Source organism: Nyctibius grandis, chromosome 2 (genome assembly GCF_013368605.1).
Source record: "Nyctibius grandis isolate bNycGra1 chromosome 2, bNycGra1.pri, whole genome shotgun sequence".
NCBI classification, from domain to species: domain Eukaryota; kingdom Metazoa; phylum Chordata; class Aves; order Nyctibiiformes; family Nyctibiidae; genus Nyctibius; species Nyctibius grandis.
In genome coordinates, this window is record NC_090659.1 from 114,617,892 (window position 1) to 114,644,852 (window position 26,961).

Below are 26,961 nucleotides of genomic sequence, written 5' to 3' on the forward strand. Positions count from 1 at the left end.
CACTGCCTTCTCACCACACTCCCTCTAAGTGTACAGAAACTAGGTCTAGGTTGTCAGGGTTATTCTGAAGTATTAAAACACAGCTGCATAGTTTTATTTGCTGGAAGTGTGACTTTTCCCTACAACCCTGGCTGCCACACCATGTTCTCATGTTGTATTTAATTGAGATAGAGGCACATGCCTCTTCCCGAAATGTATGTGAGCAGGTGGGAAATGGCAGAGTTTTGTTTTAGATTCTTCTTGCTTTCAGGGCTTCTAGATGTTTAAAAAAATCCATTTTCTATAGGAGTGAACTGCTGTGAGGGTAATTTTCTGATGTTCTTTTTTTAAATCAGAATTTCCTACCTGACTATTCAGTGTTATAGTAGATGCATCTAGGAATGCTATTTTAACATACACTTCTCAGGGAAAGGAGTTATAAATGTTCATCATAAATTATCATCTAGCAAAGCTCTGATTTCTAAAAGAACAGGGGAAAGCAAAATTACTTTCTATAGGATTTGGTCAGGGAACACACAGGAAAATCTTGGCTCTGCAGCAGTCAGTGACAAACTTCCAGTCCTTGCAGTCCTCCGGTGATCTTACTGAGGAGGTGAATCCTGCAAAACCTCTGACAATGTGAGAATCCTTCTATGAACTGCAGCCAACAGCATCACCTGTTTACTTCCAAAGGTAGAAGACTGCCTGGGTACCATCACAGTCTCTGATGTTCGGCTGGCTTGCAGTGTTCTGTAGCTGAGCTGGGAGCTCTAGCTGAGAAGCTGGGGGCAGATCTTGCCAATGTGGGAGGTGACAGAAACTCTTATTGATTTCACTGTGATCTAGATAAGGGCTAAAGATTAGATATCACTACAGGATCCAGCCATGGTTTGTCAGTGAACCCATTGCCCCCTTGCTGTATCTCATTGCATTTAACAGGATTTATCTTGGGAGCTCATTTTCCAGTTGCTTGGTGGCTATGATATCTGAAGTTTACCACTGCTGCAACAAGAAGTAGACTAACCTTGTGATCCAAATACAGCAGGACAAATCAATTGGTCTAAATGATTGTGCTTGATGGAGCTGTGACAGCTTACACCAGCAGGGGACTTACCCAGGGAGCTGAAGAGTTCTTGCTTTAAAGCTAATGATCTGCTCAAAAGAGTTGCTTTTATCCTGCATTTTTCTTCCTCTTCGCTCTTAGTTGTTTTGTGACGTTGCTGGTTCAGTATAGAAATTCATGTCCTCCCCACAGAGTTCTAGTAGCGACGTGTTCAGGGACACTCCAGATTAATGAGATCTGCAACATCTTTAATCTTTCCTCACAGCATGCTGTGCTTGGGATGCCATGTGTGAGAAAGACCAAAAGTGAGGGATGCAAGAAATGTACTCGCACAGGAAACTGAAACTGCGCTGTCATTCATTCCTGTAGCGCAAATAACCCTTTCTGTAACCTCAGCTTCCTGATTCTCGTGTGGCTGGAGCCAGATTTGCCACTGGTGCAAACTGGTGCAGCACTACTGACATCAGCTGAGATGCACTGGTTTACTCCAGGAGATAATTTGTTCCAAGCCTTTTCAGCAACAAAAACAAGGGGACAACAACAGATGTAGATGAATCTAAAAGCAGTGAGATCTTATGAAGCGAAGGGATTGTTTTCAATAGTTGATGAGCATGAAGGCTACGCTTCTTACTGACACTTGGATCCAGCTCTACCACTGTCTTCCAAAGGAAAAGCTTCTACTGAGTGCTCAATTAAAGTATCCACAGAGTTGTTTATCTTTCAGGGAGTCATCCTTAAACTGAACTACATCTTGAAAAAGCATGTTCTTTTGTATGCTGCTCTATCTGAGGGGCTACTGATGTTTCCTTCTCTAAGGACTGTAACATTTCTCAGCTTTTCCTCCACTAGCCAGAGCAGAGCTGGCTGGTATGAACTGCAGCAGCAATTTTCTGGGGTCATGCATGCTGTGGTGTCAGAGAAATTTGGGAAGTCGGCTTCTGGAGCTCCTGTTTTATTTTCCTTCCCCAAGGGAAAAATGATCTTAATAGCTATTGAGCCAGGCCCAGCTAAGGAAATGTCCAACAGCAGGTCTAGCTATGTTAGCTTATATGATTTCCTATCCCGCAGATATAGGTATCAATGGTTGCTTATGTTCTTCTGCAAGCATCAGGGAAGGAAAGCTGGCAGAACTGGGGTGAGGTGGGCAGAAAAGGGAAGGAAACCTGTGTGCACTTCCTCTGGCCCCAGGGGATTCACTCTGTTTGCATTGGGCTTGTCTGAGCTTCAGGGCAGTGGGCAGAGAGGAAGTTGGGGTGAAGCTGTAAACTTGCTTCAAACCTAACTGTATCCTCATCCTGATGCTGTTTTTTATTAGGCAGCTGTGTACAAAGTTCCCCCTGTACACGCTGAAGTCTTCTCTGTTTCCCTTAGTGATGTCTTCTCACTAAAGTCTTACCTTTTACCAGCTAGCAGCATTTCAGGCTAGCCAAGCAAGAAGGAAAGGTCATGGTTAGGCAGTGATTAATTACAGGGGCTAACCAAGGGTGCTGGCAATGGTGCGGACAGGCTGTGGAGATGCGGGATGAGGAGATATCCGTATTCCCCGGCCTCCCCCTAACAGAGCCTTGCTGCTCCAAATGTCTACTACAAACCTCTGCAAGGGCTATGAATTCCTACAGTGTTTCTTTACTCCTGTCCCAGCCAGGCAGAAGGTCTGTGGAGGCAGAATAACTCGAGCTACATGTCAACACAGCTGTAGGAGCACACCTTCCTTCTCCTGGCCATCTGCAGCTGAGCAAGGCAGATTTTCTGCCTCCTTGAGATCACCTAAATCCCTCGAATGGGCAGGAGATATTGACGATAAGCCCGTGAAGCAGATATCCTGGAAGCTCCTCAGTGCCTGGGAACTTCTTTGTGCTATGTGGTACCACTTTTTCTTAGAGGTTGACCCACATGTAAACCGAAGCTCTTTAGATCCTGCCACATTCTTCACTGAGGGTATTGCAGAGACTCTGCTGAATACAGGGAGAGCTACATCAGGCCTGCATTTGTTTATGCTGTATTAAAACAGGCCCTCAGCCCAAAAGCGCAATCTTAAGTTTAGTTGATCCAAAAAGGCTTTTGAGCTGTGCTGAAAGCGAAGCACAGTTAGGATAGCTTATCTACCCCACTCATTTTTACCCCAGATGGGTGACTTTTTGTTAAGGGCTGGGTGCAGCAGCTGGCTGGGTGGGAAGGGGCAAGCGATGCTGCGTAGGACTGCAGCCGCACGCCGCATGGCGCAGGTGTCCACGGCACATACAGCCATATGAGAGGGGAAGGAGAAGAGATCAGACCACTACAGCGCCCTGGGCTTCCCTGGCAACATTGCAGAGGACTTAAAAGGAGCAATAGACTAGGTGGAAGCAGCATTAAAAATAATTGCATTATGCTGCTTTGGTTATAACCTATCCCTTGTTCATAACTCCATCCATGACTCAAGTGCCCCGCAGTAGTTTGGACATGTGACAGCTCATAAATTCATTTATTGCGAGGGCTGTTTGTTTCAGCTTCAGAACTGAAAGTTCATCTGCAGGTGCAGCAGGGCTGTGCGGAGAAGCAAATGCAGATTTACAGCTGTTGTGGCTTACTCCCCCCTCTGCTACAACAAATCATTTTGTTCGGGAAAGAGGCTCTGCTGTTGGCCAACCAAGACATGGTCAGGAATTTGAAACGCTGCTTTGTTAGTTTAAAAGAAAACATGGCCGGAGATGTTAGGGTGGGTGTTTTTTAAAGATTTAGTGAAATCTGTCATAAATCAAAGACTGATTGAAATTGAACAGAATGTGCCTTGTTTTCCACCGTCATTTGCTATCTCTGCCATTGTGAGGGTGAATCAAGAGCAGGGTTTTAAAGCGTTCAGCTCTGAAGGCCAGTTATTACTTCCTCCTGTGATCCTGTTTGATTTTCTGAAAATGAGTCAGTTATTTTCTGCAAGAGTTTGGTGCAGGCCGAGCCTTTTCTCTGAGCTCTGCTCTACAAGACAAAAAAACATATTGCTTCACAGGCAAAGCAAGTCTGCACAATAGAAGACTTCCTTACAACTAGGCTTTGCCAAGTCTGCTCTCAGCCCTGCGCGGAGTCATGTTACTCCTCAGCAAGGTCATACAGGCCTAAAATAATCACTGATGTTTATCTTTCCCAGAGGATATTAAGCACCCCCCAAACATCAAGGTAAGAAAATCTATTAACAAAAAAAAAAAGGATGAAAAATAGTTTTCACCTCAGCTATCAGTAGGAGAAGAGCATTATGGCTTTGCCTTTTCCCAGTAATATTTTGTGATCTCAAATGTGAAATGCTGAATTGAGGGAGGAACAGCTTTGCTATTTTTCACTGATGTTATGTCTCTCTACTTAGAAGCAGGCTGTGTGCATTTCCCATCATTAACATTGCACCTTGCCTGCGTGCTGGTTTTATGCTACTTTTGTCGTAGGGAGAACCTGAAGATGGCTGAGTTAAGGCAGTGCCCTGGCTACATTACAGCCTAAATACTTGCCTAAAGGTGCACTAGCTGAATGCTTCATGGATCTAGATCTTTGCAACACCCTTGAGAAGGAGCAAAGTGCTGTCAGCCTGTTTCCACAGACGGAGAAGGAGGAGGCTTGGGAGAAGCATGAACTGGCAGCCTCTGCCTGGCGCCGGTGGCTGTCACACCGCAGCTCCATCACCTCACTGCTGCCTTGTGTGCTCCTGAGCAGCCTGGAGCAGCTCCAGCCGAGCAGAAAGGCTGCAGGAGGGGCTGGTGATGAGGAAGGGAAAGGTGAGTGGGGCATGCCCTAAATCAGGCTTCTAGGGGAGAAGCAGGGACTGCTGGATACACAGGATCTAAGCCCACGTCACTGAGGCTCCCAAATCCCTGGGATTTTATCCCATTCAAGGGTGCCAAGCACTGCTGTTAATGATTTGCAGTGCAGGAAAGCAAATATCCAAACGCTTTGCAGTCCATATTCCCCTGCCTTTCACGTCTGCACCTTTGAATACCCATTTACTTCAGCGTTCCCTTCAACACTATGTGTTTGGCACATCCTCTCATGCCTGCATCCCCAAATTCACAAGCCCCCTCTGGCTGGCTGGGGAGCGAGAGACATTTCCTTGCCGCGGCAGCGTTCGTGGGAAGATGTGCGTGCAGGGGGATGCAACGAGCTTCACTCAGGTCCTTTGTGTTTTGACAGACTTTGCTGGAGGATTTCGCTCCGACTTGAGCCAGACGTGGTACTGGCAGATGCTGTGCAAGCTTCCCACGCAGCGCTGGCAGTGCCTCTCCGATCCGACCCGTGACCACCACCCCTCCACAGCTCCCCGCTTCCCTCTCCCCTCCCAGCCCAGGACAGCGTCTATCTCGAGCAGAGAGTGCTTTCCCTGCCAGATTGCGTGGTGGTTTTCTGATGTGAACAGATGGGACTAGGGGGGCAGGCTACATCTGTTCGCTGAATTCTTCCACCTTCGCAATTGTTTGCAAATGGGTGAGAGCTCGGGGAGGCTGGGCAACTGTGGGTTTGGGCTCAAAATGCTTTTCTCCTGTAACATGCCCAAGAGCGAACCTGCGCTGCACAATTAAAAGCTTGAGGCTGATGAGGAAAACACCTGCTGGTTCAAAAAGCTTACCTCTTTCCATGCAGGACTAGTGCTAATGCTTTCTTCAGTCCAGTTTAAGAAGGCCCAAGTGATGGAACATCCCTCAGGATGCCATTCCACAGCATCACAGCATCAGAGTGTCTTTTTTTGAGATTCAGCATTGATTTAGTTCCTGTTTCAATTTCTCATTTTGTTTATGTAACTGATTTTCAGAAGGGCTCAGCTCTCATTTTCCTGTGTGTGCTAGACGCAGATGGAAGTAAATAGCTAAAGGAGGCTGAACACTTTGTGGAAAGTGGGACATAAATTCTTTGCCTTTCTGATTGTTTTTTACACCCTTTAAGCATTTGCAGGTTATCATCCATGTTCATGGAATCACAGAATCATAGAACGGTTTGGGTTGGAAGGGACCTTAAAGATCATCTAGTTCCAACCCCCCTGCCACGGGCAGGGACATCTTCCACTAGACCAGCTCAAAGCCCCATCCAACCTGGCCTTGAACACTGCCAGGGAGGGGGCATCCCCAGCTTCTCTGGGCAACCTGTTCCAGTGTCTCACTACCCTCACAGTCATTAATTTCTTCCTAATATCTAATCTAAATCTACCCTAAACCATTCCCCCTCGTCCTATCACTACTTGCCCTTGTAAAAAGTCCCTCTCCAGCTTTCCTGTAGGCCCCTTCAGGTACTGGAAGGCTGCTAGAAGGTCTCCCCGGAGCCTTCTCTTCTCCAGGCTGAACAGCCCCAACTCTCTCAGCCTGTCTTCATAGGAGAGGTGCTCCAGCCCTCTGATCATCTTCGTGGCCCTCCTTGGGACTCACTCCAAGAGCTCCATGTCCTTCTTCTGTTGGGGGCCCCAGAGCTGGACGCAGTACTGCAGGTGGGGTCTCACAAGAGCGGAGTAGAGGGGCAGAGTCATCTCCCTTGACCTGCTGGCCATGTTCTCGTCTCCTGCTTATTTCTTGCCAGATTCTCCATACAGCTTCTCAGTTTTCCTCCTGGGCACAATCCTCTCTCTTCATCATGAGCTTGCTGGGGGATGAACAGTCCCCATCCCTCTCACCCTGTCTCTTCTCTCCAGCACAGCATCACGTTGTGGGCCACCCAAAGCCCTCAGGGCTGGAGCTGCACATGCTGAACCCTAGCAAACCCGCTGCATACCAGTGCTGGGCAGGGCAGCCCTGTTGGCTCACTGCCAGCCGAGGATGCCCTCCCAGGCACCCAGCACTGAGGGGATTCAACCACTTAAGACCATTTTGTGTGTCTGTGCTTAGTCCCCTTCTGCCTGTCTCCTCCTGGAACAGCAGTGCTGAGATTTGGAAGCCAGTTATCGGTGTGTTGGCTAATGTACCCGCAGACTGATGCCCGCCAGTCAGTGATGCTGTGCCGTGGGACTAGTTTCTCAGGAGGACAGAGGTACTACCTCCTGTAGAAAGGAGTGTGAGCTGAGAGCTTGGCTACCTCTGAGGCTCTAGGTGTGCATGTTTATGGCACTCGTCTGTTCTTCCTCTGTTCTCTCATCTTCTCAGGGTCTGCACTTGGACTCCACCTTACGGAGTGTATGTAAGCCACGAAATTCTTTTCCACAGGCAACGAGTTGCCATTTTTGTGCCTGAATTCAATTTCGTCTTCTTGCACTTTCTAACTGCAGGTTTCTTTCTATTTGCAATATTCCTGTTTTCGTCGTTTCTTGTGGTTCCTCCCGTTCTGTTAGCAGTTGGCAGTTTCATTCCTGAACTGTTTATTTCTTCTTTCAGATCATTAGTAAGTACTAAAAAAAGAAATCCACCTTAATACACTGATTCATGCATTGCCTCACAGGGCAGAACTCGTTACATTTACATGAGTGTTAGCCTTTGGTTATGAACCTTCAGCCAGTTTTCAAACCACATCACAGTGGCCCTATTCTGGCATACTGAATTATTTCTCCTTTAAGATTTTATCCATTGGTAATTGTGTGTGTTTGAACAAAAAAGGAAACACTCACTTTAAATCTATGCTGCCTATTATTTGGGTTTCCTTTTCCCTCTAGATGTTTAGCAAATTATTATGTCTTGACATTGTTTTCATTATTTTACTGTGAAGAGTGGCTAGATATAAAAGATTACAATTACTACAATCACTCCAGGATCAAAAAGCAGTACTAATGCTTGCTTTGCTTTGGTCTTTTGCTTCCTTCCCATTTTAAATTGACTTAAAAAAAAAAAATTGAGGCAGTTGTTTAGTGAATCCATTACCAAATTCCCCGAATGCTTTATGAAGCTGCTGAGCAGGGCGATCGGCACAGTGGCTGAGCCCAGTGTTAGGGGATTCAGAGCAACAACTGCCTTTCATTCAAAGCCTGGCTTGGCATTCCCCGTGAGTATTGTGTCAGCTCTCTCGCTGTTTGGAAAACAGAAGTATCCATATTTTGATCTTCCCGGTGACACGGATTTCAGTTTTGGCCCTATCAGAATAATTACTTGCTCTTCGCATCACAGAATCACAGAATCACAGAATCACAGAATCAAACAGGTTGGAAGAGACCTCAGGGATCATCGAGTACAAACGTTGCCCTGACACCACCCTGTCAACTAGATCATGGCACTAAGTGCCATGTCCAGTCTTTTCTTAAACACATCCAGAGATGGTGACTCCACCACCTCCCTGGGCAGCCCATTCCAATGTCTAATAACCCTTTCTGAAAAGAAATTCTTCCTAATGTCCAACCTGAACCTCCCCTGGCGAAGCTTGAGGCTGTGTCCTCTTGTCCTATAGCTAGTTGCCCGGGAGAAGAGGCCAACTCCCACTTCACTACAACCACCCTTCAGGTAGTTGTAGACTGCAATAAGGTCACCTCGGAGCCTCCTCTTCTCCAGGCTAAACAACCCCAGCTCCCTCAGCCGTTCCTCGTAGGTCAGACCCTCCAGACCCTTCACCAGCTTGGTCGCCCTCCTCTGGACTCGCTCCAACACCTCAACATCTTTCTTGAAGTGCGGGGCCCAGAACTGGACACAGTATTCAAGGTGCGGCCTCACCAGTGCCGAGTACAGAGGGATCATCAGATCAGAGTTGACCATTATGTTTCTTCCTAGACTAGCCGAAGGAGACTGAGGTGCTGAGGAAGGCATATATGTATACATACATATATAAAATACATATTTTATATATATTATATTCTCGAGTGAAATGTGTCCACTAAGTTCCAAGTGCATCTCTAGTGAGTACCAACAACCTTGCAACTGAACTCAGTGGTCTTACATGTGACCCTATTGGACAGGAGTCACTTTTGGGAAGCGTAGTGAGAAATGCTCTCCTGTGGCCATTCAGTCCTCCCAGATGTGACACAGGTTGCTTATATCTGTAGAGAACTGCTACAAACCTTAACAGAATAACCCAGGACAGCAAGGAGCAGGGGCTATAATCAAAAATGTCTTTGTCTTTTCATTAGGGAAAAACTACAGGCCCGTAATTCACACAGCTATGGCCAAGTTCTCACTGGCTTTAGTCAACTCTTGTTAAAAACTGGCTGGGGACAGTGGTTTTCATGTTGTCCGAGGAGTCCAAAAAGAAACATATGATGCTATAAATGACATTTTAGGCATAGTGATGTTTTCTTGAGCACAGAAACAGTTTATATCTGAGCTGGATGCAAAACATGCTTTGTTGGTGGTTACAGGCTTGGTTTTCCCTGTGGTTAGGGAGTGACCATGGCGTTTGAATAGTGATGTGGGAAATGATCATCTCTCCTTGTTCCTTCATGAGGCAGGTGCCAGTCCTACCATAAAACCTTGCAGGAAGTTTGGCTTAAATAAGGAGATCTTACTGTACGTGCAGCTATTGGGTCCTCCAGTGCCTTCCTCCAAAAGACATCTTAAACATCTACAGCAGTGCTGATCTATCTGGATCCCTTTATGGTCTGTGAAGAGGAATAAATACACCTTGGCTAGAATTTGATCTATGAACATTCAAAATAGGTCAGAAAAAATGTACCTTAGAAATACTTTGTCTTTAAAAAAAAAAAAAAATAGGGTGATTAGCTCCTGCCTAGAGCTCTATAAATACGTGACATATGCCCTGCCCCTTAGTGTTTGCCGGAGGAGGAGGAAGACAAATATGACCATTTAAGATAGAGGTAAAAGCTATTGGGGTACTTCTACAATATAAGTCAGGCCCTGAGACAGCCCTGAGGTTTACTCTGTGTACTGACAGCAAGCTCATGTGTAAGGCACAGACCATCCAGAACATATCATCCAAAGCCTGTGAGGTCTCACCTGCCTGAGCTTGCCCTGTGGCTCAGCATCCCATCAGGTGTGGCCAACAAGCTCTGTGCCAGCTGAAGGGACAGGAGGTGGTTGTGGGGCACAGCACAGGGCACTTGGCACTGCACTGAAGGCTGCATGGAAGCATGACCTGGAGCTCCCAGTCTGAACTGTTGGCCATAGGGAGAGGAGGCCACCACAGAGACTGATTTGCCTGACGTAAGGATGTATATCCCCCCTTTTTCTTTGGCTATATGGCACATCTTGTACTCAGGATTTATCCCAGTGTCTTAGTCTTGAATGTGCCATCACATCCCAGTGATACCTCTAGAAGGGTATTGAAGGCTTCACAAAAGGAGGTCTGCAGTGCAGCTCTTGCTGTAGATGACTGTGCAGGTCAGCAGTGATGGTTTAATAAAAAGAGTTTAATCCCTGTCAAATTTAACACACAGAGCAGAACGTGAAGAAAAGGTGCTTTTTATGCAAAAGGAGAGTTTGTTTAGAGCCTTTTGAACATCTCAATGTTTTTTCCTTCCTTGCCAGGCTTTTAGTTGTAGGAGAAAAGTATCACACTAGCAATGTTGCCAGCTCTGTGATTTTATCATGAGCCAGTGTTTGCTATTTTGCTTAAAACTCCAGCTCCTAGAAACAATGGATTATGTGAGAATCTCTCAGCTCTGATTTGAAAAACAAAGAAAAGTTCTAGTGCTTTTGGTGTCAGAAAGATGGTTGAAACATGACCCTGATTATATCCTGAGAAACCCAAAACCATATTTGGAATTGATTACATTTTTATGTGCATGTTTTGAAGCCAATTGTGTGAGTTTTCTTTTGGAGGGGGGCATCTGACTCATGATTTTTGAATGCTTGGGGAGTGGTGCTATTACATTGGGGATACCGCTGATGTTTCCAACTCTGTTGAATGATTTCTGACACAAGAAGCTTTCACTCTTTAAAGCAAATAAATGTTTTAAATTTGTAAAAAGTATAGGACAGATCCTGCTTTAAAAATATATGGATCACGCTTTTTTTTTGTTCCTGCTGAGCAGGAAAGGCATTGAGCAGATCCCATGCAATCCCTAAAGATGAATTGTAATGCTTTTTGGTATGCATAGAGAATACCTGAGTTGACCACAACATAGACTTCACCAAAAGGTCCAAACCCATGAATGTTCAGTCCCTTTAGGGATGGTGCTGAGCTTCTGGGGCTTTTGTACTTCCTAAGAAGCCCCCTCTGCACCTTTCAGAATTAAGACATTTCATAAAGACTGTATAAATGCTCCTTTTGGGCAGCACCACTCATTGTCACGGTTAGGCAGCAGGTACGGTGTGAACTGCTGCTATAGGATGCAGTGACTCACTGCTTGTGAGGATGTTAGGAGGTACGTGGCTTAGTTCTAACTGAGGCTGTGAGCGAAACATTTCCCATTGGACCCCCACCTCTCAAAGTCTGTGGCCAGCCCAAAGGAGACTCTGAGCATACAGTTCGGGTGGGACCTGCACAGGGTTGAGCACGTTGTGATGGCTCAGGTGCAGAAAGCAATACGAGCTTTTGAGGGCAACAGTAACTACTCTTTGTCAGGGCGGCATTTTTCCAGTTTCTGGGTTTAAACAAAGGCAGATGATAGCAGTAGAGGACATGGCTAATGAACCTGTTCCCTCTGGGAGCCCTGTAACACACAGTGTCAGGACCTGATAGATGATGCCATTCACCGTGATGCCAGTATTTGTTCAGAACACATGGTAGGTCTGGCATTGCTGCCATGCATGCAAGTGCTACTAAAACATCTTCTGTCTTTTATTTACTGGGAACATATCCTCCCTTGAGCAAACCCCCTTCAGAATTACCCATAAGATGGGAGTAAGGAGTATGTTTCTCGCTGAGAGCTCCACAGGCCTTTCAGATTTGTTTGGTGAGCCACGCATTTGCAAAAACACATCCTGGGTGCTTGCCAGCAATAATGTGAAAACTCACACACAGGCTATAGCTGTTCCAAAGGCCTAATATTCTTTCCCCCAATGTAATCAAAAGACACTGGCTGAGTCCAGGAGCCAAACTGTGTCCCTGATTACTTAATTTGATGGGGTTATGTGTATGGCCCCGTAATTAAATGAGGCTGGTAAGACTGGTTCTTGGTATAAAATTCATTACATTCTTGGAATGATTATATCTAGGGGGAGTTTGAACTACGTCTTTTCCACTCTCACGCCCTTCTTTATGTACTTCTTTTATTACTCCTTTCTACCTTTGTTGTTTTGGATAAAAATTACCCGAACTCAGTAAGCAGGAGGCACAAATTAGGAGCAAGATTGCTTAATCCATAATTGCAAGATTTGGGATGTTTAAATTTTGCAGTGTTGCTAACAGTTGAGGTGCTGGTTGCTTAGCACAGGGAAAAAGCAGATCTGCTGAGATATGCCGGAAATGAGCGCCTGAACACGCTGTGCGATGGACGAGGATCCTGGCGTGGTGTGAGACACCCCTTCCTCCTCTGCATGGGGTCAGAAGAGAGGTGCGAGAGGGGCAGAGGCAGGGACAGCACGCCCTGCCCTCAATCGGTGCGGGACGCCTATGGGTCTAGAGGCCGGTTGGGTGTCTCCCATTTAGGCATCTGATCCTGGGGTGAACTTGGGTCCTAATGTCACCTTGCAGTGCCAGATTTGCACTGATACAGTCAGTGTGGGGGGAAACAACCCCTTGAAACACATCTAGTTGTTCCGTGGGCTGTGAACAAGTGACTCCTGGCTGCCTTGGGTGGATTCACTGATGTCTACTAAGGAATCGGTCATCTTGCACCTTTGCCTCAGTGGGATCATGAGTACACTTCTGTTTCTCTATCTGCCTATTGTCATTAGCCATATAGTTACTTTAAAATGTTTTCAGATTCATTTATATCTCAATATTTGGTTGAAATTGGCCAGCAAAAGTAAGAATGAGGAGTTAAGGCTAGGCAGATGCACATATTCACATATAAGTACACATGGAGTAGGACCATATGTGCTTCTTTTCCTTAGAAAACCAAGCAAAAAAAATCCCACCCTAGTAAAAGAGGAGGCCAAGGAAAACTATGATGCCCTATGTTATGGAGAGCTTTGTGGTGGGACTTTCTGGTTCCTGGGTGCATGAGGGCCTCACCCTGACTTCTTCTGCACACTATGATCCCCCAGAGCACCAGCAGTGACTCAGCTCCTTTACCACTCACTGTGAGTACTGTCTGTGGTGAATCCTCCCCACCTCCAGGTTTTTTAAAATTACATTTTTCTTCTTGGTATAGTGGGCTACAGGAGACACTTTGGTGTAGCGTAATTTTGAAACATGCCCAAGACCTCTTAAGCACCACATTCCATCACTGGAGACCACTAATATCCTTTTCATTCAATAACCAAAGTCACATTTTTACCTGATGTGTGTTGAATAGTTCATTAGAAAGCACTCTGCTTCCACATTTGTAGCTGATGGCTGATATGGCTGGTATAGAACTCTCTCATTTCAATACCCAAGAAGGAAATTGTACATGTGTTTAGGAGTTCAGTTAGCCATTTTGCAGGCATGAATGCAATCAACAATCCCTTCTACGATTGCTGAATCTGAGCCAATATTTGAGAAGACAAGCCATTGATAAGGACTTAGCACAGCAAAAGTTACTTTCTTCAGTTTGCAGTGAGTACCAGCATCAAGAACAGACCATGCTATTTGTCTTCACTGATTTCTGTCTTGAGAAGGACAAAAAATATTGGATGAGGATCATGCAACAATCAGGTAGGTAGAGTAGATTGGCATCCCGTCTAAAGCAAAACATCCCTATCCCATTCCCACCCCCAAACTCACTTCTACTTAGCAGAGTTTTTAAGCACATTTTTAAGGAAGTTTTTAAGACTTTTCTCCTCAAACATGTTTTTTGCTGAATCAAGAGACTGGATCCTTTAAAAGTGCTGTCTTCTATGTGAGAGGCATATTCAAAACTATAAATGAGAAAACTCTTTCTGTGGCTACTGGTTTTGGGAGAGATTCTATTCCTACTCCAACATTTTTTGGTGATTGACTATTAGCAGTTGAGGGGTTTATTGTTTATTATTTTGCCTGCTTTTCCCCTCTCTTAAATAAATGATCCAATGTTAAACCTTATGGATCACACCTCTTCTTTGTTTGCCATTGTTGATAGATCGTTTTCTGCTCAGAATGGAAATGATTAAATCATATGAGAAAGGATCATGCTTGCTGCTTATTCTCTGGCAACATATATGGAAAAATGTTGCAGTTGGTTGAATTGCCTAGTTGAAATTAGCCTTTAAAGGAAAACAAAACAGAGGGGAATTGTGCAAGTGGGTTCATTAGGGCTTTATCAGAACAAGGAGTGAGTGGTGAAGAGGGAGAAAAGATGACGGAGTTCATGTTCCTGCAGATTAATTTATCAGTCTTTATGGGTACATGAAAAGAAAATTATGGCTACCTATAAAGGTCTAATTAGGGCATCTAGTGTAAATTCTCTGCAGCTAATCTGGTACAGTTCATAAAAAGCTAACAATAAAAACATAATGATGTGTTGCATTAAATGGGCAATCTTCAGCAAATGGGGCTAAATTAAAAAAGGTCTATTGGAAAAGTAGACTCTTTATAGGCCTTAAGTTGAGGTTAACTCATTAAATACACAACGTGTTTTGCTGTTTAGCCCAATAGTGACTAAGGTACTCTAGATGTGCATTCCTGGGAATGTTTCTGGTCTTGGGAGCAAGTCAGAACTTCTGGTAAAAACCAGTGCAAGTCACACCATGAGCACTTGGGGAATAGTTTCATTTTTTAACGCTTCTTCACAGTTCTGAACTTCATTATGCAGCTCGGGTCCTGCTGGTGAGCATTTCTTGGTGTAAGCAATCTGAACTGGGACAATTTCTGTGACCCAGCCTTCGTATTCAGGCCTGGAGAGTGGACATTTGAGAACTTGGAAAAGGCATGAGTTAAAAATCTTGTGTAAAACCTCAGTTCTATCTGAAAGGAGTAATTCATAATTACCATAATTTGAAAGTACAGAGGGTGTACTCTGAAAACTCATCTCCAGAAAGCCTCCAAATGTAAAGGCAGTGTGAACAGAAAGGCAAATGAATTTATTCAAAGTGATGTCAAAAAGATAATTTTCCTCACTCATTGCTTTGACCACACCATCGTCTTTCTGTCTCATGATTGACTTCCCCTTCTCACTTGCACTGGACACAAACTACTTGTCTCTACTTTGTGGGCTCTCTGAGCAGTCCTCACTTGCTCTGTTTCTGCTGCCACTAATTGAAATTTTAGTGGCCCCCTTGGCTACTAATTGAGTTTTCAAGGAAGTCTCTTTGCAGTTTTGGGGAGGAATTTTTCAAATGTACCACACATCAAGTAAGTTTTGTGCCTTTACCTTCAAACCCTCTGTAAAACTGTTGTGGGCAGATGCTTAGACAGAGCTGAACAACCATGAAGGAGCCAAGACAGCTTCCTGCTTTGCTGGCCGTGGTGGTCTCCTGCTTGTCCTGCCTCTGCTGTCCTCCTCAGCCAGCCTGCATTCAACAAGCTCACACAGCCTTTAAGGTAGTGAGAGAGGAACAATTTCTGGGAGGCTGCTGCTCTGTGATCACCTTTCTTACATGATAACATGTAACAGCCACGAAGATGATTAAGGGAGTAGAACATCTCCCTTATGAGGAGAGGCTGAGGGAGCTGGGTCTCTTTAGCTTGGAGAAGAGGAGACTGAGGGGTGACCTCATTAATGTTTATAAATATGTAAAGGGCAAGTGTCATGAGGATGGAGCCAGGCTCTTCTCAGTGACATCCCTTGACAGTACAAGGGGCAATGGGTGCAAGCTGGAACACAGGAGGTTCCACATAAATATGAGGAAAAACTTCTTTACGGTGAGGGTGACTGAACACTGGAACAGGCTGCCCAGAGAGGTTGTGGAGTCTCCTTCTCTGGAGACATTCAAAACCCGCCTGGAGGCGATCCTGTGTGATATGATCTAGGCAATCCTGCTCCGGCAGGGGGATTGGACTAGATGATCTTTCGAGGTCCCTTCCAATCCCTAACATTCTGTGATTCTGTGATTCTGTGAACATAACATAAAAGATGGTAAAAAATGCATAAGGAAAGGCAGGATGAGGGTGGGGATGCTTTCAGGGTATGTAAGACCTGCGAGTCCTGGGGCCTTGATGAAACGCTCTGCAGAAAGTGGGGCTCCAGTGAGCACTTCCTAGAAATGCAGTTTGGCTGCCTTGAGAGAAAGCAGCTCCATTCCCACATCCCTGAGCGATATAGGAAGAACATGAAAAACTGCAGAGGCCAAGCAGACCATATAGGTGGTAGTTTCCTCCCCAAACCTTTCACTGCATACACAAATACAGTGATCAGCTTGCTACATGGTGTAAAAATATAGGTGAATACATTTAGGAAAACAAACAAAAAAAAGGAAAGTAGCAGAGTTTTGTGCATAAATTAACAAGATGTTATCCTTTTCTATGTAAAAGAAAAAGACTTAGCAATTATGTTTACATCCACATCTTAGTAGGCCATTTTAGCAGAGGTCCCTGCTTTCCTGGTGTGACTGCCAACTTAGAGAATTTTTAGGTTGCGGATGATTGGTCTAATTGGTTGTAAAATAAACTATTTCAAAGACCTGGCACTCCTTACATTTGCCACTCTTGGCCTAATGTGTTTGTGATGTATTTGCTGGTAGAGAAGAATGTTGCTGGACATGTGTGTGTTGGAAAGCTGTAAATTGTTTTTCCTTTCTTTTGTTTCTGTTTATGTTGGTTTGCAAATATTAAGCAGGCATAGTTCTCAATATGGACAAATGTGCTGCAAAATGGCACTCAGCTGAGGAGATCGTAGCTGCTTTTCAATTATTAAAAGCATATGCAGAGGAATAAACTGCACAGCTAATTTCAGAATGAAGGTTTGTAGCAGATGCATAGCCCTGGTGAGTATAGGTTTAGGTAACAGAAATGCTGACGTGTTTGAATACATATAGCAAAATCCCCAGAGATGAGGAGGGTTGTAGGTTGGCATGATCATCAAAATAATAACCTGCATGTCTGAGAGAGTGCCTGTTAAATGCCACGTAGCCCAATTCTTCCAGTTACACTGACGACAAGCGTGGAGTTTCTTGTGTGTTTGGGTTGGCCTGAAGAGAAAATATGTCCATACAGGTCGTGGATGAGCATGAGCTCTAGGTACTTTGATGAAGAGAGGTTTTTTTCTTCTCTGCACATGCTCCTGTAAGGGCTGGGCCTCTTTTTTTTTTTTTCTTTTAAGGCCAGAGAAAATGCAAGCAATTCTGTGAGACAGGCACATCTACAAAATGAAGCTCCAGAAAAGGGGCAGAGATGAGGGAGGACGAGGAAAGATGCGGCTCCATTACTACCCTCCACCCCTACGATTTCTTTTTAACTGCCTTCCTGTGAGAAGGGAAAGGCATAAACCTTGATAATTAACGTCTGACTCAAACCCATCGCTTCCAGGAGTCTTTACTGGTGTCCAGGAGGATGTAACTTAGGACAAGATTTTAGCCATCGGTTGGGATGACACTCAGAGCAGCTTCAGGGGGTAGATTTATACACCCTGCTCCCTCTGCTCCCTGTGAAAATCCTGGCCTTAAACTCAGGAGAGCCTCACAGCTTCCATGGTGTAATGAGAGCCCAGGCAATGCTTACCCATCCCACTCCCAAGCCCTGAACAGTAGGAGAGGATGCTCAGGCTGTTCCTCCCACCGCAAAGTACAGCTGGACCACACTCTTGGGTGGGGAACCTGCCCCATCTGTGTGCATGCAGGCACTCCATGGCTTGCTCATCAGCAGGCGCTGGGTTTCTTTGGGCAGAGTTTAGGTTGTTTTGTTGTTTTGGGAATCAACATATACAAGTGACCTCCTTCAGCTGCGTGTCACAAAGGACATGTTTCGGTTGGCTTAATGGAGCAGCAGTATCTATAAATTTCCTTTCTTTTGTCGGTTTGTGTCACAACCTTCATGTTGTTTGAGTGTGGGGGAGGGACCATTGGTGTCTACCAAAGCCATTCGTAAGCATTTTTTCTCCTCTTGTCCTGTCAATTACTTACAAAAGTAAAGCAGTTTAAGTATGGCCAAATATCCAAAACCTCTGGCACCATCCAATGGATAAAGATTTCTATACCTTACGAAATCAAGGGAGTCCCAGATCCTTTGTGATTTACTACGCAGTGATATTCCCTTTATGTGCTTCCTGCAATGTGCTTGTTCATAAATGTGTCATCTTCAGGAAAGAATTCCAATACAGGTTTCAAGGATTCCCCTAGGGGCAAAATCCTTCCTTTTGCTCGTATGGCTTTGCGTGCTGCTCTTGGGTTGTAGAGGGGGAAGATGCACAGGACTCTGTGGAGCTGCCCTTGCAGGATAGCGCTCCCTTCTTCGAGACTGGACCTCCTGCTTGCTCAGGACTGAGCACATCTATTCCAGATAGATCTGGGCCAGACTCATCTTCTGCTTAGGCTTCAGCCTTTCTATAAAGGCTTACTAAGCCTTCATTGTTTACAGGGCTACAGCGTGCTCAGGGGAGCTACAAAACCATCATCTCACAGCATAGAAAAAAGATTATTTTGATGCATTTTTCTAGAAATGTTTCGAGCTCCAGCCAGACCACTTAGGCCCAAATGCTGCTCAGAAGGTTATATAGACATAACTGCAAGTATGCAAGTCAGTATTTCTCTCAGCAAGTATAAACCTTTTCCCTCTTTATCCATCTTTGGATGCCAGATGTACCAGAGATCTGTGGGGGCTTGGAGATCAATTTTGACATGAAAATAATCAGAATCAATAACAAGTGGATAATAAGATGGTCATCTTCAGGCTGTCTGCAACAGGCATTATCTTAGTTATGATTCAAACTACCTGATAGATAGGGTTAGCTTACTCCAGCTCTTTGTACAGTCTGCAGAGAAAAAGAGTAGGATAGCAGGAGACCAATTGTGGTTTGTTATTTAAATGTCCCACTTCTGGCAGCTTTAAGCTTTCTCCACTCAAATTCTTGGACCATCCAAACACCACCCAACCAAATCCTTACCACTCTGCACGTAGGTTTCTTATCTCAGACATGATGCCAGAAGGTACCATGTGAACAGATTACATATTGATTGTGCCAAGAGCCAGGCAATGTGAATACCAAACGACGTGAGCCCCTTTTTTGACCTTAGGTACCAAAGTGGTAGGGTGCTACATTAGATACCTAGAGTAGGTGGTCTCACTATAACCCAAAATATTTCTAAAAAATGAGTAGCCTTTGTAACGGGAACACCATGTACAAACACCAGAAGCTGCTTGCCTTTCCCAGAGGAACCACTGGAAGCTGTTGGCTGCGCTGTTCCACTTCCAGAACTGAACAGGATTTGGGCAGTACAGTCCCCACCAGACACTGGTGTTCCCAAAGCCATCCTGCCTTCACACAGTGCTGCCTCACAGCCATGTTTATATGGGATGCTCCTTTACCCTCACTTACTGTTCTTCATCATCTTCACCAAAGATCTTTCTTTCACAGGCTGGAGTTATTCCAGTAAGCCGGGTTTTATTGTCTCACTTGCAGATTTTGTGGACAGTTATTCACAGGGAAAATATTTATCTTGTTTTTCCCAATCTCACTTCTACACCTGCCAAATCGCCTCACCCTTTCCAACTCCTTCTAATGCCCATGAAGATCCCATTGTATCATTTCGGTCCATTTCGTCAGCTGAAGAATGTATTGGATTGGGCAGGTCTGGCTTTACTGCCAACTATGACAGCTTATTCGAATGTCTGCTAGTATCCCTGGGACAATATAATGTTCTAATCTTATCCAGAATGGCATCAGACTTCTGGCATGACTCCATCATAGTCAGTGTCATTATTAGCAAAAAGATTTACTCCATAATGACCATCTTAATTTGGTTTGTGCAGTGAATTAATACATTTATGATGGCAAGTTCTAATAATACTACTTTTCTGGTAAACCAGCAGCCCTGAAAGAAAGTGATAAAGTAGAAATCTCAAGTTTGTTCAAAAATATCTGACCCCATCATGGCTGTAGGGAAAAAATGTTGTGAACATTTAGTCAATGTGTATTATATCTTCAGAAACCTGGTAGTGAATAAATGTTGGATACTTTTCATTATTTTCTTTCTTAAATCTCCTGAATTGTTTTTTTTTAAGCCAGTCTCATGATTTTGTTGTCCAGCTCTTACATTTTAAATTCTGGGGGTTTACAGTAATATGTGTAATGAGTTTTATGGCTTATTTTAAAACAAGTTTTATAAACTATGGATCTTAGGCCAGCTGCCAGATATGAGGAATATATGGTTACTTCTTGATAAAAACTTGCTGTCACTGAAGAAGATTTATGGTTGCAACAAGATATGAACTGATAGGGTTTAAGTCCAACCCGTGCAATAACAGAATTTATGTGCAGTTTCCTCCTCTTTAATCAGTGATTAGAGTAGGAATGTGATGCATTTCAACCAGTTGGTGCAAACTGTGCTTGTGGGAGTTGTTACTTATTTGACATGACTGGGACTAGTTATGACCTTCATCTAAAGTTTTCAGCCGATTCCCCTGGGAATTGAATGAGGCTGTACGGTCTAATCTGTCCCCTCAGTTGGGGTCCTCCAGTTTCCCACATGCCTGGTTGTAATGCCTGGGGATGCTGAGCCTCTTTGGTACCCACTGACTTTGACCTGGGTTGCCCATCACCTCTGAGAAGTCAGGCCACATTGGGATTTGGTACATGAAATCATCCCAAACTAGGGCATACTTTGACTGGCCTAAGGGCACAAAGCAGTTTGGGTCATTGCCTGTGGTGCTCTGGGTGTAGCTGCTGTTCTGAGAACAGCTGGTAGGCTGGGAGGGAAAGGAGCTGAGCCAACAAGAGTGGAAAAGCCAAGAGAGCTCCAGAGGGAAGGGTCCAGTTTCCAAGCCCTTGTCCTGGGACAATGGCACAAAAAAGCTGGGGCTGCTCTCCAGGGAGGCTGGCCTGAAGGAGAGATGGAATGGCATAAATTAAACATGATCCAACATTATAACACATGGGGTGAATTCACAGGAGAAGCTCATGAAGCGAAAACTGTGAATGGATATAAGTGAAGCCTTGACTTGTTTACAGAAAAGAGAATTGATGAGTATGTTGAAAACACAAGAAGATGTGATTACAATCAACCAAAAAAGGGGGAGGCGTGCTGGCCCAACAACCTGTCCCTGATTCCAGCTGTGTCTTGTGGTTTGAGCAAAGCAAGGCAGCCAGGGATAGAGGAAAAGAAAGCTGAAAGAAGGACGTCTCTGGAGGGATGTGCATGAGGGAAAGGAGGTAGTGACCTCTCTTCTCAGCTGACTCCCAAACCCTGTTGGAGGGAAGGCAGGGATAGCCATGTTTACTCTATATTCTTGCTTACAGTTTGGTGTACATCTGTACATCAACTGTACAATTTAGAGACTTCCCAGGCAGTGTTCTGGAAGCCAGACTATTCTTTTACTGCCTTTAGCTTTTTCCCTTCTCCTCCACATGCCTCCTACCCCTCTGTATCATGCTACTGGCTCTGCGAGAGAAGGACTCTGACTGCACTATTCCCAGTTGGGCAAATCTGCTGGCTGGCTGCTCCTGTTGTCCCAGGTGAGTGGGAAGGCAGGAGTGAAGGAAAGAAGGATTTTGATGGCAGGGAAGAGAGCGAGTGGCAAGGAGAGAAAGAAAAAAAAAAAAACCTGCATGTGGAAGATGAGAAAGGACCAAGAAAGCACAGCCACATGAAGAGAGTATTTTGTCTTCAGCGATGTTTGCCACAGTACGCATTTGCTCAAAGTATAATGGAGAGGAAATCTCTGAGCGGCGTTATAAACACATCACCCAGCCCTGGTTATACACACACACATAAGTGGCTCAGGTTTCGCTCCTGGGGATTATTATTGTATCACCACAACCTTGAACTATATTTATAGTCTTGTAAGCTGCGGAATTGCAGACCTGCTTCTTGTTTTTTCCTGGTGACAGGCAGCACGGCCTGGAGGGGTGATCGCAGCTCAGAGCATTGGTGGTGGAGCTTGGAGTCCGGCCGCTTGCTCTCTGTGTGGCCATAAGCAAATCCCTGCCTCTCCATGCCTCAGTTTCCCCATTGATAATAGCAGGAAGGGTTGTTACCCCAAGGTAATCATAAGCACTTTATTAGAGCTTCTTGTACCTTTGGTGTTGAACAGCTGCTGGTGGTGGTTACAATAGCTGATTATACGTGGTAGAAACAGCTTCTTGTGAGACCTTTTCTTCAGCCTCTGGCAGCTGCGAGGTAGAGCAGCAGAGGACTTTGGCATAGGTGCTCTATGGGCCTGTGTCTTCATGGAGCCATCAGGGCCTCATGTTCACTGGGATTTCTGGAGGGAAGACTCGTAGGCTTAAAAGGCTCCACTGGCTGCAGAATGATGGATAGGATGCTATACCTGCATACTTCAGGAAAACTAATTTTCTTTCGGAGACAAGCACTAGAGAAGATGAATTACATTAACCTTTTCTTTTCCAACCATGAGTTATAGTTAGTACAAGGCAAGAAGGTGCCGAAGAGGGGAGCAAAGGTCTCTGAGTCCTTGCTGGAGCTGTGGGTGCCCACAAACAGCAGCACAGGTCTGAGGAGGTGGTGGCAGGAGCCAGAGCTTGCCCTGGGGTGGGAAGCTGTGCTGATGAGGCCAGCTGCAGAGTTCACTGCTTCTTATTTGTCTGACACTGGGTTTTCTCACATTTCATATGACATGACCCTGTTGCCATCATGCCTGGCCCTCTGGACAGAATCTTGTTTTGCCAAGGTTCATCTGAAGTCTAAGGCTTGAAAGGTCACAACGTTGCATGGCTATAACTTCCAACTCCCCGACTGTCCTTTCCATCTCCAGCTCCTCACTGTCTCTTCTAGATCTCCTCCCTCCAAATGTGAAGCCTCCAGAAACCCTCTCTTCCTGTAATAATTTTTATCAGGCTTGTGATGTGCAGTAGTGTCCTTTTTGTAACTTCTATCATCTCTGATAGCAACAGAAAAGTGTTCACACGATTAGATGATTAGACATGGTTATATTCTTTTCTTCTTCATCTTTTTTTTTTTAAACAAATAGCTAGCTCTTTTTTAATTTTCATTCCCCTCAAAGCTTCTGTCACATCCCTAACCTTAGGGGCTGCTCAGAAGTAGAAAGGGCTTTCCTTTTTCAGCACATTCCTGTCCTCCACTGTGTAAGTCCACGAGCCAAAAGATGATGTGATCCTGGCAGCCCCATTTTTGCATTGAAAGTGTGCATTGTGCTAAGGCTCTTTCCCCCTGGAGTCCTCTTTGTGCACTCCATGACATGATGAAATCAGGGTTTGTAACTCAGCAGCTAATTAGAATGACGATAACACCTTATCCTTGGCGTCTTGCCAGCTCGCCTGACTGCAACAACAGTCTCGCCTTGGAGGATGGTCTCACTTCAATCTCCAGGTCCCTGAGTCCTATGATTACTCCAAAGGTCTTCCACCATGGCTCATTCTGCCCCACAGCTGGAGCCCCGTGGCCTCCCTCCCTCTCTAAGATCCTTGCATCAGCTCAGACCTGGTCCATGGCACACTCAAGGATCATAGACAAGAAGAGAAGTTGTGAAGTTGCATTGCCATGAGAGGGAATACTTCAGGAGACACACAGACTGCACAGCCCTTCCCCAGTCACTGGAGCTACTGTGGCTCTTCCTAGGTTACATCCTATATCTGACATCTAGATCTTCACCAAGAGGAAGAAAAAATGAGAGTTTGTCTCTTTCAGGAGCAGAGAAGACCTTGGAAAGATAAACAGAGTCACTTCAAACCTAGGAGTCCAATAAAATACTTCCCTCGTCCGTTACTACTTGTTTAAAAAAAAAAAATAGCTCTTTTTGAGCCAATTCCTGATTGTAATTTTTGGGGGTGGGACAGGAGAGAGGAAAGGCTGAGTCACAATTTCTGAGCACTCAGCTCTTCCATAATGCTTAATCACCAAGGATCTTACAGTGGTTTTGGCATATGAATGAGTTAAATTTCACCACTTCCTACTCAGGCCAGGAAAACCTTTGTTGAGTTCATTCACAGATGAAATGTAGAAAACCTTTAGGTCAGAGTTTTCCAACCTGGATACTTCGTGTCAGATACCAAAGCTAGAAATAACACAAAAATACAGTGGGTTTAAAGTGCATTTATCCATCCTTCTATGTCACAGTAACAAAGAATCACCTGGATTATTTTTAGATTTAACCAGACTGCTGAATTCAGTAGCCTACTTCTGATCTGGTAACACCAGATGCCTCCTCTGCCCCCACCAGAATTATCTATGAAAGGCTGAAGAGGAGGCAGCTTTGCTATATTCTGCTGAAGGGAGGGCTTCTCATGGTACAAAGTAGTAGCATCCTCCCTTCTTCCCTCTCTTTTTCCCTCCTCTGGTTTTCTGTGTCCAGGACAATGGCAAAAGCATTAGAGATGCTGGAGCCTTCAGCACCTTCAGCTCCAGAGCCATCTCCCAACAGACTTTCACTCCTACTTCTCAGCGCTATTGCATTGAAGAAACTGACCCCATCCATGGACACCATCTGCACACAGAGTATGTGAGAGTTGCCATGAATCTGCAAAACAAAACGATGGCTTGGACACAGTTAGGCCAGTGGGAATCCATGGTGTAACCAGCCGAAGTTAAGTGAGTTATCCTGGGACCATGCTGGGGACAAGAGCTGTGCGTGAGGACTCCAGGGAGCCTGCAGGACTCCTTGAGCTGCCTGAGTGGCAAGCCTGGGCTGTGCTAACCTGTGGATCTTCACTGAGCTGTTGGGGCTGCTCACCTTGGCTGGAGCTCTCCAGAGAGCTGCTTCTATTTATCCACCTCCAGCTTCCCTGCCTGGAACTGCCCCAGCTCGTCCAGGGGGAAGCTAAGGTACCCCTTCAAAGACCATCAAAATCTATGCTCAATAGCTTCACAGGAGCCACTCTGGGTATACAGGACCAGACACAAAACTTTGGCTGGGTACGAGACCTCCCAAAATGGCTGCATTCTCTTCTTTCAGAGTGTGTCTTGCAGGCAGTGCTGCGCTACCAGGATTTTTGTGACACTGGTGTATTACAAGGCACTACGAGTATCCTCAGGGCTCTGGGCTAAAGTCTATTTTGCCTCTGTATCCTGACTATCTGAGCAGAAAGGCTGGCTTAGCTCGTAAATGTGACTTCACAGAAACATGGCAAAAGACAGAGATACCTTAAGCCAGTAAATGTTTCCAGATGGGGGCATTTCTGGTGAACTTTTTACTTCTGCCTCTAAATGAGGCACTGTTAGCTTTTTACAGAGATTGAAAAAATTTGAGCTTTAGGGTTAAGTGTGGTGGGACTCTTTCTTTCTTCCTTTCTTTCTCGCTTTCTTTTCTTCCTTCCTTCCTTCCTTCCTTTCTTCCTTCCTTTCTTCCTTCCTTTCTCATTCTCTTTTTCTTTCTTTTTTCTTTCTGAGTCTTTCTCCATTTTTTTCTCTTTCCTTCTCTTCTTTTTTGTAAAAGAAGGCAGCTAAGAAGAAGGAAACACTGCTGTTTCAAAAAATACAGCTTAATATATTCCTAGAAGCCTGTAAGCAGAGAAAGAACAGGCAAAAGAGGGAGAGCAATCAAGTTTTGACAGTAATAGCAGTGAGCCAGTGGAACATCTTGAAAGGAACTAGCCTTGTCTTAGCAAATTAAAAAGACATGTGTGTAGCTGTTAAAAAGCCTGAGAAAAGTGTCTATGGTTCTCAAGCAAGACAGTCCTGCAGGAGGAAGTTTACAAGAGCTAGGAGTAGTAGTATCCGTGACTTTAATCTGGTCTTGGAAATTATTAGCTCTAAGCATGCTGGAAGGAATTAAGACCAAACAAGGGTTTTCAGTTTAGAATCAGAGTCTTTGATGCTTTATGAAAGTAATTTGATTGCATCAAATGGGTCCCAGGGATAGGAACCTTAGTCCATAAATATCACCGATCCACATCATTAAAAAAAACCTCAATCTGCACTTTTTTTTCCTCCTTCTTTTTGCAGTGCTAATGTTCTTTGGACGTAAGAGGCCTGCAGCTGAATCAGCAGGGAGATAGATTGATTTCTCTCTCTCCCTTTAAAAGAGGGAAAGAAGGTCCCTTTGGGTCAGGGTTAAGGGCTTGGAAGGGGCCTAATGGGAAAGTTCATCTCACAGCTGCCAGCGGTATATAGTACCAGGCTCATGGATAACAACAGGATGTGGGTTTTGAGCACTGTCAGCTCCTTCATGATATATTTCTTTTTAATTTTCTCCTTTTAAAATAATACACCAGCAAAGAACATTCTTTTTTATCATAACAAAATCTCTGCTCCAGTGACTCTGAGACGTTCCTAATTGTTTTCAATCTGTCAGGAGCACTTTCTGTTTGCATTTCTGCAACCACTCAAGAGATTGTTGTAAAGAAAACAAACAAAAAAAAATGGCCTGGGCTGACTCAGGGGCTGGGTAATGGGTTACAGCACTTTCACCTCTCGCTCACCGCCGCCAAGCAGGAACCAAAAGCTGAATTGGTTGGTACTAACTCGGGTGTCAGCTTTGCAACAGCCAGTTTCAAGCTGTCGTTAGTACTGGAAGTCACCAAACAGGCACAGTGATAGTCAGTGAGTTAAAAATAAACTGGTGATGGTGCAAGGCACAGGGAAAAAAACACATTCACCCAAGTGTGGAGATGCAAAGTGAAGGCTAAGAGCGCGTGCAGCTCTTCGCACTGTCATCCTATGAATGACAAATAGCCATGCATTTCCCACAGAGAAAAACACATCTGATCTAACTTCTCACACTGTTCTGTAAAGAGTGATCTCATTAATGTGAGAGCAGAATGATTTCTGGGAACAGTCTTGTCCTGACTGGTTGCTGTCAAGCCTACAAGAGCAGGCGATGCGGAGCACCCTTACACCACCATAGCTGCAGCCACATCAGGGTGTCATACTGTTCTCGCTGCGCGATGGAGGGAGCAGTGGGAGCAGAGGGGCTGTGGGGGAGGCAGCGCACAGGAGGCCCAGGGCCCCCCGCAGATATCTGCTGGCAGAGCTGGGGCACATGGGCCATGGGAGGAGCGCCGAGGAATTTTCCCAGCATCATTCCTTGCGTGTGTG

General features: G+C 45.0%; 1 protein-coding gene and 1 long non-coding RNA gene across 2 annotated transcripts in view; both read left to right on the plus strand.

Annotated features, from left to right (window-relative positions):
- Window positions 1–26,961, plus strand: part of MAML2 (mastermind like transcriptional coactivator 2) — a 232,955-nt gene that overhangs the window by 20,043 nt on the left and 185,951 nt on the right. The window lies entirely within an intron of this gene.
- LOC137660512 (uncharacterized) lies at window positions 4,157–6,248 on the plus strand. The gene is made up of 3 exons (XR_011047689.1): window positions 4,157–4,195; window positions 4,456–4,782; window positions 5,195–6,248. It is a non-coding gene; the product is annotated as an uncharacterized lncRNA (long non-coding RNA).